General features: G+C 42.3%; 1 non-coding gene across 1 annotated transcript; it reads right to left on the reverse strand.

The window, feature by feature from the left end:
• Positions 1-6,441: 6,441 nt before the first annotated feature.
• Positions 6,442-6,512, reverse strand: TRNAG-GCC. The gene has a single exon. It is a non-coding gene; the product is annotated as a tRNA-Gly (tRNA).
• Between the last annotated feature and the right edge of the window lie 5,984 nt (positions 6,513-12,496).

Raw genomic sequence — 12,496 nt, forward strand, 5'->3', positions numbered from 1 at the left:
AAAGATCATATTGTCAGCTGTGTTGGGTGCAGAACTGGACTTTATCCCTTTAGTTGATAAGCATTATCAACATTTACAAGACAGAAACCTTATATAGAAAGTCAGTATTTGTATTGCCTAGTTCATAGTTGGTTTCGAATCTCTACCTGTACCGTGCTTACATTTGATTACTAAGTATGCTTTCAAATCAGGAACAGAGAGTCTCTGGACATGGAGGAAGCCACTAGACAAGGCCAATAAAAACATAAACCTGGGCTATTTTTAATGAATAACCAATAGGTATGAATGAGTAACAAATGAACAATAATCTGGCCGGGCGCAGTGAGTCATGTTTGTAATTCCAGCACTTTGGGAGGCTGAGACTGGCAGATCACCGGAGGTCAGGAGTTCAAGACCAGCCTGGCCAACATGGTGAAACCCTGTCTCTACTAAAAATACAGAAAAATTAGCTGGGCATGGTGGCGTGTGCCTGCAGTCCCAGCTACTTGGGAGGCTGAGGCAGGAGAATTGATTGAACCTGGGATGCGGAGGTTGCAGTGAGCCAAGGTCATGTCACTGTACTCCAGCCTGGGTAACAGAGCAAGACTCCATCTCAAAACAAACAAACATACAAACAAACAAATAAACATACAGTAATATACTTGAAAGTGGAAAAATGTTTCTTAATCCCCCCTGGAGGGCTTTGGATAGGTGACTATGTCATACATACCCTTCTATGTCCCTCAGTAAATATACCCCAGAAGGGAATGCCCCCTGTAGAGCTCAACTCCAGAGACTATATGGAGAATGGTGCCCTTACGAGCTGGAGAACATGGCAGCCCTAGAAGGCATTCAATAATAATTTCTTTTTTCTTTTTGCGATAGGATCTTGCTCTGTCACTCAGGCTGGAGAGCAGTGACATGATCATGGCTCACTGTAGCCTTGACATTCTAGGCCCAAGTGATCCTCCTACCTCAGCATAAGTTTCTTTTTCTTTTTTTTTTTTTTAATTTGTAGAGACAGAGTCTCCCTGTGTTACGCAGGCTGTTCTCAAACTCTTAGGCTTGAGCCATCTTCCCCTTGGCCTTGTAATCCTCCTTGCTGGGATTACAAGCATGAGTCACCATGCCCAGCCAATAATGATGTTTTGAATGAACGAATGAATGAATTAACAGGTCCATCTCTGGAAACAAAGGCAGAAGAGGTTGACAAAAGCCATTTTTGCAACCAGGACCTTTATTATAACATTAGTCTGAACAGTGGGGCCCATGAATAAGCATGACAATGCTATATTTACCATATCAGACACCCTTGAAAATGTGCGTCCGCAGATAGATCAGCTAAGAAAGAATAATTCTACATACAATCACTTGCAGATATGTTTCCTGATGGAAATATCAGGGACAAAGCTAACGTCAATATCAAGTTCAGAAAACGATTTTTGAATGTTGGTAGTTTCCCTCTTCACATTCTGCTCTCTTCACTCTCCTATCCCTGAAGCACAGATGCTGTCCTTTAGTTTGAGTAAGTAAGAAGTGCCAGTGAGTCATATTAGCTATTTTTAATGCACAGACATGTGAGGGATCTGTTTGATGGAGGACTTGCTTGCCAGCAATTGAGTTTGAGAAAGACCAGGGCTTCAAGCCAGATTCTGGAGTGAGGCAGAAATGGGGACTAGACAGAAAAGATTGTAGGCTTTTCAGACTAGAACTGAGAAAGTGCAGATGCAAAACTAGGGTTTAATTTGAGGAGTCCTTTAGAGTAGGTGTTGATTTAGGAAGATCTAAAAGACTTAGAATTAATGGAAAGGTTAATGATGGGCCTCTTGAAGTGAGTGAATGATGACAGATTATGGGATACACTTAGCTCCTAATTATTATGTATTTTAATACCTAGGTGCTATAAAGTGGTAACTAAAAATAAATGGTCATATATTTTTAAATAGTAGATTTCTTCCCTTCCCTAAATTTTTAACCTTGTTTCATGAACACAAACCTAATTGTAAAGGTAAAGGAACCTCACTCCAAGCAGCAGACAAAGAGACTGTATTAATTCTTCAGTTCACAAGTAGGGAAGTATTGATTGAAATTAGATGATTATTTGTTTGCTTATTTACAATATTAATTTATATATCTGGTTTCTTGCCTTACAGATAATTTAGGCAGAAATGGCAGCTACCTACTTTAAGACAACAAACTCACAATCTATAACATTCTCCCACCCAGCAATCTCACATACCTGGAACCCAGATGGGAAACTAGAATAATCCCCCAAACCTTTACCCATATAAATAGGCGTTATAACATTCATGCGTTAAGTCAGTCAGTACTTTTCAACCGTAATAAACCACTCAAGCCCTTGCTCATTATTTGTTTACTTTAATTTTAGACATAATGATAATAAGCTTGGTTATCAGGGTTTATTTAGCCCATAGGAGACCACAGGAGCACGTGGATGCACATTGCCTTGGCATGAACAATTATACAAGGGTTTTCACATCCATCATTAGCTGCTCAAGGCAGACACAGCAATAGCATCAAGAAGTGTCAGTTGAGTGCCTGACAGCCCCAAGAAGACAGAATAATTCTAAACAGTAGGCAGATAAACCACAAAAATAGACTAGTCTGTAGCCATGGTTGGGAAGAAAGAGAAAGACATATGTCACTATTCTCAGATGGCATCTCTATCCAGACTCAGAACCCCACGTGCATAAAGAGGTTGTCCAGTCCAGGCTCCTGGTTAGCACACAGTTCACATCAACAGTTCTCTTTTTGGGTGGTCGGACAGTTCTGCTGATGTTTTGGCAAGGAATCTGTGATGATTTATTTTATATGTGATATATATATATATATATATATATACACACACACACACACACATATATATATATATATATATTTTTACCAGCACTCCTGATTTGGAATGGATTTTTTTTTTTTTTTTTTTGAGACAGGCTCTCACTCAGTAACCCAAGCTGGAGTGCAGTAGCACAATCACAGCTTTCTGTAGCCTCAATCTCCCAGGCTCAAGCAATCCTTCCATCTCAGCCTCCCTAATAGCAGGGACTACAGGTGTGCACCACTACCCCCTGCTAATTTTTATATCTCTTTGTAGAAATGGTGTTCCTCCGTGTTGTCCTAGCTGGTCTTAAACTCCTGGGCCCAAGCAATCTACCTGTCTCAGCCTCCCAAAATGTTGGGATTGCAGGTGTGAGCTACTGCACTGGGCTAATTTTACTTTCTTTAACTTGGCTGGGTCATGATACCCAGATATGTGATCAAACAGTATTCTGAATGTTTCTGTGAGCAGGTTTGTGGATGATACTGACATTCGAGCTGGTGGACTTTGAATAAAACAGGTTACTATTCCTTTTTTTATTTGTGAGACAGGCTGATATGGTTTGGCTTTGTGTCCCCACTCAAATCTCATCTCCAACTGTAATCCCCATATGTTGAGGGTGGGACCTGGTAAGGAGGTGATTGGATCATGATGGTGGTTTCCCCCATGCTGTTCTTGTGATAGTGAGTTCTCGTGAGATCTGATGGTTTAAAAGTGTGGCACTTCCCCTCATTCTCTGTCTCTCCTGCCACCTTATGAGGAAGGTGCTTGCTTCTCCTTTACCTTCCACCATGATTGTAAGTTTCCTGAGATCTCCCCAGCCATGCAGAACTGTGAGTCAATTAAACCTATTTTCTTTATAAAATATGCAGTCTCAGGTAGTTCTTTCCCCATACCCGCCCCCCCCTCCCACACACACCCTCTGAGACAGAGTCTTGCTCTGTCGCCCAGGGTGTAGTGTAGTGGCATGATCTCAGCTCACTGCAACCTCCACCTCCTGTGTTCAAGCAATTCTCTTGCCTCAGCCTCCTAAGTAAGTGGGATTACAGGAGCATGCCACCACACCCGGCTAATTTTTGTATTTGTATTTGTATTTTATTTTATTTATTTATTTTTTGAAATGGAGTCTTGCTCTGTGACCCAGGCTGGAGTAGAGTGGTGAGATCTCGGCTCACTGCAAACTCCACCTCCCGAGTTCACGCCATTCTCCTGCCTCAGCCTCCCGAGCAGCTGGGACTACAGGTGCCCGCCACTACACCCAGCGAATTTTTTATACTTTTAGTAGAGACGGGGTTTCACTGTATTAGCCAGGATGGTCTCGATCTCCTGACCTTGTGATCTGCCTGCCTTGGCCTCCCAAAGTGCTGAGATTACAGGCATGAGCCACCATGCCCAGCCAATTTTTGTATTTTTAGTAGAGACGGGGGTTCACCATGTTGGCCAGGCTGATCTTGAACTGCTGACTTCATGATCTGCCCATCATGGCCTCCCAAAGTGCTGGCATTACAGGCATGAACCACTGCGCCCGGCCCCAGGTAGTTCTTTATAGCAGTGTGAAGATGGACTGATACACAGGGTCTCTTACTCTGTTACCCACGCTGGAGTGCAGTGGCACAATCTCAGCTCACTGCAGCCGCGACCTCCTGGAATCAAGCGATCCTCCCACCTCAGCCTTGTGAGTAGCTGGGACCACAGGCATGCACCTCCATGCCCAGGTAATTTTTGTATTTTTTGTAGAGATGAGGTTTTACCATGTTGTCCAGGATGGTCTCGAACTCCTGAGCTCAAGGGAGCCACCTGCCTTGGCCTCCCAAAGTGCTGGAATTACAGGTGTGAGGCATCAAGCCTGGCCCAGATTACTCTTCCTAGTGTGGGTGAGTCTCATCCAATCAGTTGATGGCTTGAATAGAACGAGCTCCCTGCCACACAAGGGAATCTGTAGCAGATGACCTTGGGACTTGAACTGCAACATCAACTCTTTCCTGGGTCTTCAGTCAGCTGGTCTCCCCTGCAGATTTTGGACTTGCCAACCTCCATAATCATGTAAGCCAATTTCTATATAAACAAGTTACCTTATGTATATACACATCCTATTGATTCTGTTTCTCTGGAGAACCCTGCCTAATAGGAAAATCCCTTTCCAAATTAGGACATGATAAATTGCATAGCTCTGGATGTGTCATTAAGTAAAAATTCATACTGAAAAAATGTTCTTTGTGGCATTATTTATAATAGCAACAAATTGAAATTAGCCTAGATATACATCAATAATGAATTGAATAAATGAATTATAAAACTACTGTGACTCCATAGAAAGCAAGTGAGACACAGCTGTATAAAATGGTGGTGGTGATATAAAAACATAACCAAGGTAGATTGTTAGAAGAAAAAAATGCAATTTGTAGTGAAGTACACATAATCGGATCCCACTTATGTAGAAATTTATACAGTTGGAAAATAGTATAATAAAAATAGCTAACACTAACTGAGGGCTTCCTATGTGCATTCACTTCATTCATTCAATTAAAAAAAGATTTATTGCATACTGTGCTGGGTGACAGGCACTCAGCAGTAAATTAGACCAGTGGTTTTGCCCCCAGAGGACATTTGGCCATGTCTATAAATATTTTTTGTTGTAGGTAGAAGTGGGCAGAAGCCAGAGATGCTGCTACACAACCCACAGTGTGCAGGACACCAGCCCCTCTTTCCACTGCTGGAAATTACTCAGTAGTACAGAGGCTGAAAAACCCTAAATCAGGCCGGGCGCAGTGGCTCACGCCTGTAATCCCAGCACTTTGGGAGGCTGAGGTGGGCGGATCATAAGGTCAGGAGTTTGAGACCATCCTGGCTAATACGGTGAAACCCCGTCTGTACTAAAAATAATTTTAAAAAAGTGCGTCCATCTCTTCCTTATGTGAACTATTGTGAAGACTAGGGATAAAGTAAGTAAAGAGCCTGGATCTATCTGAAACACTCTTGTGAAGTGTTAACTATTATTCTTACTGTTTTCACCCATATTCTTGCATATGTTTAGTGTCTTACAGGAAGAGGTTAAAAAGTGAAGAGGTGGGGGCAATAGGGAGCAGGGAGAATATAATAAAGGTAATAAATAGAAGATAGGAAAGGGTAGTCCAAAAACAAGTGTCGGTTCCAGAACTTGCTTCCTAGTAAAGCAAGGTCCTCAGGCCATCTTTTCTGAACTTTGATTCCACCGTATTTTCAGTTTGTGAACAGTGATTTAAATCAGTCCATTTTAGCTGACAAACTCATATCATTTGAGGAGATTCATAACCTCAGAGAGAACTCTTACCAAGGAGGGATTAACATGGCAAACACATGCGCAAACTCCAGATGGCTGAGCTGAGACATGTTTGGGGGAATCTCTCTCTCATGAGTGGGGAGGAAATGCTACATGGGAGGAAAACTAGAGTCTTTTGTGATCAAGGACAGTCAATCAGTCATAGGGTCACAAAGCCTGTCCTGTAAATCATTCAACTTAAGAAGCATCTGGGACCCCCGAAAAGTTTTTTTGCATGTTTTTCAGACGAAGTTTCGCTCATTGTTGCTGAGGCTGGACTACAAACGGCTCACCGAGCCGCCCGGCCCAAAGCAAAACAATGTGCTGCATGGGCCGGGAATCGAACCCGGGCCTCCCGCGTGGCAGGCGAGAATTCTACCACTGAACCACCCATGCACCAATAGAACTGTTGAGGAAAAGCAATAACATCATCGCAATGCGACTAGAAGATACTCTGTAGCTAGAAAGATAATAGATAACGGAGAAGAAGATTATAATATTTTGGTCACTTGGCTGGGCATGGTGGCTCATGCCTGTAATCTCAGCATTTTGGGAGGCTGAGTGGGGAGGATTGCTTGAGCCCGGGAGTTTGAGACCAGCCTGGGCAACACAGGGAGACTCTTGTCTCTACAAAAAACTGAAAAAAAAGAAAAAAAGAAAATGAGCCAGGCATGGTGGCAACGCGTACCTGTAGTCCTAGCTACTCAGGAGCCAGAGGAGGGAGGATTGCTTGAGCCTGGGGGGTCAAGGCTGCAGTGAGCTGTGGTCATGCCACTTGCACTCCAGTCTAGGTGACAGAGTGAGATTCTGCCTCAACAACAACAAAAAAGTTGGTCACTTGAAGTACTGCTACTTATTGATTCATGATACAATTAAATGTTGCCTCTCCAGATTGTTTGGGGGAATTGGGTTTTTTTTTTTTTTTTTTTTTTGGAGGATAAGGGTGTTCCGGTTAGCTGTATGACTCCCTCTTGAATAAACATGAATTTTTTAAAAAATGAATTCATTTGTATGAAAATATAAATTGAATTAAATGCTATTTATATTAAATGCTTTCCTGCCTTCTTAAGTAGAATGTGCTGAATAATACCTTACTCAGTAGAGTAAGGTATTAGGTGCAGAAAACTCAGCACCGTGATAGCCATTGCTGATTATTGCAGTGATGTGGGACACACTGTCAAGGAAGTGAATACAATAAGAGCTCCACATACACAGAGTTCAGAAAAAGACAAAGCACAGGAGGCTGTTTGCTTTCTAACTAGTCGTTTCAGCCCTGGACTCTGGTGTACTCTCCAGCATGCCCCACTTCAGGAAGGATATTGGCAAAGTGGAGTATTCTAGCTAAGAAAAGAAGCTAGGATGGTAAAGGCTGTTGAAACAAGGTTCAGCCAGCAGAATGTCTGAAAGCGTTAGAGAAGCTTACTTAGAAAAAGAAAACTTATGTATAAATATTTAAATGCTGGTAGTATTGTCTTGTGACGATGCCTTGGATAGAAATCTGTAAATATCAACCTGGTCTTTACTAAGACTACAAAAATTAGCCAGGCGTGGTGGTGCAAGCCAGTGGTCCCAGCTACTCGGGAGGCTGAGGCAGGAGAATCACTTGAACCTGGAAGGCGGAGGCTGCAATAAGCCGAGATAGTGCCATTGTACTCCAGCCTGGACAACAGAACGAGACTCTGTCTCAACAACAACAACCGAAAAAAAAAAAAAAAAAAAGAGACAGAGAGAGAGAGAGAACTGTAAATATCTAATAGAATACTAAGACTAATTGGTAAAAATCACTATAAAAAAGCAGATTTGGGGCCGGGCACGGTCGCTTATGCCTGTAATCCCAGCACTTTGGGAGGCCGAGGCGGGCGGATCTCCTGAGGTTGGGAGTTCGCGATCACCCTGACTAACAGGGAAAAACCCCGTCTCTACTAAAAAACCAAAATTAGCTGGGCGTGGTGGCACATGCGTGTAATCCCAGCTACTTGGGAGGCTGAGGCAGGAGAATCGTTTGAACCCAGGAGGCGGAGGTTGTGGTGAGCCGGAGATGGCGCCATTGCACTCCAGCCTGGGCAATAAGAGTGAAACTCCGACTCAAAAAAAAAAAAAACAAAACAACAAAAAAAACGGATTTTGATTCAATATGAAAGAAACTCCTCTTTGTAATTAATTTTGGTTCATAATTTGTGTGCAAGATCTTACTTGGTTTTGCAGGTAACGGAATAATGAGCGAACAGAAGTCCCAAACTCAAGAAAGACATTAACCTAGGGTAGCTGGAATGGAGAGTGCATGATACCAGGAGCAATGAGAGTTGGCGAAGCAAATGGGACTAGATCATGGAGGGCCTGGAAAGGTAGGATTGTTTTAAACAAGAAACTGGAAGTGATAAATCATTTTAAGATATTTTTAACTCACATTTTAATTACAAAACTAATTAATATAAAAGTAAAATAAGTTTATTAAAAATTTAAATATATCAAAATATATTATGTGAAAGTGAAAGTTCACCCAAACCCCAATTTCCAGATTTACCTGTGAGTCGTTTAACCTGTGTCTTTTTTTGAGACAGAGTTTCACTCTTGCCCAGGCTGGAGTGCAGTGGGCCATCTCGGCTCACTGCAGCCTCCGCCTCCCGGGTTCAAGCAATTCTTCTGCTTCAGTCTCCTGAGTAGCCGGGATTATAGGCGCCCACCATCACGCCTGGCTAATTTTTTTTAGTTGAGACGGGGTTTCGCATGTTGGCCAGGCTGGTCTCGAACTCCTGGCCTCAGGTAATCCACCCACCTTAGCCTCCCAAAGTGCTGGGATTACAGGCATGAGTCACTGTGCCCAGCCTGTTTTTTTTTTTTTTTTTAGATGGAGTCTCACTCTGTCACCCAGGCTGGAGTGCAGTGGCACAATCTCAGCCCACAGCAACCTCAGCCTCCCAGGTTCAAGTAGCCGGGATTACAGGTGTGTGCCACCATGCCAGGTTTTGTATTTTTAGTAGAGACAGGGTTTCACCATATTGCCCAGGGTGGTCTCGAACTCCTGACCTCAAGTGATTCACCAGCCTCCACCTCCCAAAGTGCTGGGATTACAGGTGTGAGTCACCGCACCCAGCCCCTGCCCTGTGTCTTTACGTAAATTTTGTTGCTATGTGTTCCTTATCTATAAAATGAGGTCATAATAGTCCCTACCCAATAGGGGCAACATGAGAATTAAATTAATTACTGCCAACTCCATAAAGGCAGGGATTTTGTTTGATTTAGGGTTTTCTTTTCTTTTTTTTTTTTTGAGACGGAGTCTTGCTCTGTCCCCCAGTCTGGAGTGCAGTGGTGCAATCTCAGCTCACTGCAAGCTCCGCCTCCCGGGGTTTCCGCCATTCTCCTGCCTCAGCCTCCCGAGTAGCTGGGACTACAGACGCCACCACCGCGCCCGGCTAATTGTTTGTATTTTCAGTAGAGACGGGTTTCACCCTGTTAGCCAGGATGGTCTCTATCTCCTGACGTCGTGATCCACCCGCCTCTGCCTCCCAAACTGCTGGGATTACAGGCGTGAGCCACCGCGCCCAGCCTGGATACACTTATTTTACAGATATAAAATTGGCTGTTTAGTAATTATTCAGGCCCCTAAATTTATTAAAGGGGAAACAAACAAACAAACAAAAATTGTAACCCGTCATTAGATATCACTGTACCTGTGGGGAGAATGGAAGAGGGACATTTGTGGATGGATATGTGCAAAAAAGAAAAACAACTTCAAGAGCCATTGATGATTCTTTTAGGAAAAAAAAATGGAAGAATTCTGAATTAAGGTGAAAGGGCCAAGGAGTGTTGGGAGTGACTTTCCCTGACTAATACTGAGTCAGATTTACTTTGAAGTTGGAGCCATTAGACTTTTGAAAACCTATAGAAAAGAGAGTGGATGGTAGATAGGCAGCTAAAAAGTCTGATACTTTATTTTTGTATGGGCTTACTATTAAGATTATTGGGAAGTCGTATTTGGGTGGGAATATTTCTATATCCAATAGTTTATATTTGGATGGGCTGACATTTAGATTGAATCTACAGTATTATTACTATACAGCTTTGAGATCTGAGTTTGTGAAGCACATGGTTCATAACATAAAAAAGAATGATTTGACGTCTCACAATTTTCATTATGAGAACTTGGATGAACAATATCTACAGTAATCTCTAAGTCTCACACCATTCTAGCCATACCCAGCCTGGGCGACAGAGTGAGACCCCGTCTTCAAAAATACATAAATAAATAAATAAAAGAAGAATAAAGAAAAGAAAAATGGAGATTTATTTGTATATGTGTGTGCAAAAATCAGGAAATTAAGACAAAATATTCTGAAAGTATGAATCACAAAATTATATTACTTGACATATGATCAGGATCACAAACTGAGATAAGAAAATTGTATTTTGAAAGATTCATGCTGAAAAAGTTGGGAAACTGTATAAATGATTACAGCATGAAATTTAAGAAAATAATAAGGCAAACAGTTTTATCCTGGATAAAATGTTTTTTGGTGGGATGGTGGGGGTTGTGGTGTGTTCTGGTGAAGACTAAGGAACCTGCTAGACAAATTCTAAAAGACCTGAGCTGTAACATATTTATTTATTTATTTGGATTTGAGTCTTGGTCAGGAGTGGTGGCTCACGCCTGTAATCCCAGCACTTTAGGAGGCCAAGGTGGGCAGCAGATCACCTGAGGTCAGGAGTTCCAGACCAGCCTGGCCACAGTGAAACCCCATCTCTACTAAAAATACAAAAATTAGCTAGGTATGGTGGCGTATGCCTGTAATCCTAGTTACTCGGGAGGCTGAGGCAGGAGAATCGCTTGAACCACGGGAGACAGGTTACAGTCAGCCGTGATCACGCCACTACACTCCAGCATGGGTGACAGAGGGAGACTCTGTTTCAAAAAAAAAAGATTTGAGTTTCACCATGTTGACTAGACTGGTCTCAAACTCCTGGCCTCAAGCAACCTTCCTACAGGCGTGAGTTACTGCTCCTGGAAAGACTATATTTCTTTAAGTCGTAGAATTTAAAGACCATCTGGAAATAAAGTTGGCTTGGAGGGAGGATGAAGAGATTGGAGCTGTTCGTGGAAAACAAAACACTACCACATTTTTTCCCTTGCTCTTCTGCCAATAAATATTAGTTGACCTCCTTCCTGCATTGGTCTCCCTCCTTGCCACCCCCAATTTATTTATTTAGATATTCTAAATGTGTGAGTAAACCTGAGAAAAATTTGACCTCATGAAACAATGTAATTTCCATTCTCAGTTCCTCTGAACCAGGGAGCCATCTATATCCTCATTTTCAGAAGTAAGATTTGCAGAGAACTGCAAATCCATGCTCATCACCAGTGTAAAATTTATACAGATAGGAAACTACAAGTAGATAGAGTTGTTGTTAAGTTCAGCTCTGTCTGATTTAGAAATGAATCTCGTGTTTGGATAATCTAGTCTTAGCTCATTCTATTTATTCAGCCAACTTATTTCCTGCACAGATCCCTCCTTTGCCTGCCAACTGTAATCATTTTTTTCTTTTCTTGTTAGTTCCCACTACTCCTATTTGAAGTGCCACCACATACAGCTTGCAGTTGCTTTACTTTCAGTCTAGTTGGTAAGCCAATTCTTCCCAATCTCTTGATTTTCTGATCATTCCTTCCATAATGAATCTATGATCTGATGGAAAGAGAACATTTTTCGTTGAGTAACTTTAGTTATTTTTAGTATATCCCTTACTCACTCTCCTAAGTGATGTCACCTCTCATATTGCCTCGTCAGGAAAATGAAGGAGTAGGATTAGATAGGGTGTCCTTAATTCTGGGTGCATATTAGAAGTATTTGGGGAACTTTAAAAAATACGACTTAACCGGGCCTGCTGGTTTATGCCTGTAATCCCAGCACTTTGGGAGGCCAAGGCAGGTGGATTGCTTGAGCTCCGGAGTTCGACACCAGCCTGAGCAACATAGCGAGCCCCTGTCTCTACATACACACACACAGCTACTCCTTCACCACATAAAACAAGCGTAATCAAATTTTGTTAGCATAAGACCTGGGCGTTGTTGGCATTTTATTAAAAGCTCAGCCAGAGTTAGAAATCACAGGATGAATGATTTTCATGTACCTTTCCAACTTTATGATTCCCTTATTCTCTTTTTTAACAAAATTTTTGTAGAAACGGGGGTCTCCCTGTGTTGCCCAGACTGGGATCAAACTTCTGGGCTCAAGTGATCCTCCTGCCTCAGCCTCCCAAAGTATTGGGATTTCAGTCATGAGCCACTGAGCCCGGTCGATTCTTTTTTTTCCCTTTTTTTTGACATATTCTTGCTCTGTCACCCAGGTTGGAGTGCAATGGTGTGATCTTGGCTCACTGCAACCTCC

Source organism: Piliocolobus tephrosceles, chromosome 19 (assembly GCF_002776525.5).
Source record: "Piliocolobus tephrosceles isolate RC106 chromosome 19, ASM277652v3, whole genome shotgun sequence".
Classification (NCBI taxonomy): Eukaryota; Metazoa; Chordata; class Mammalia; order Primates; family Cercopithecidae; genus Piliocolobus; species Piliocolobus tephrosceles.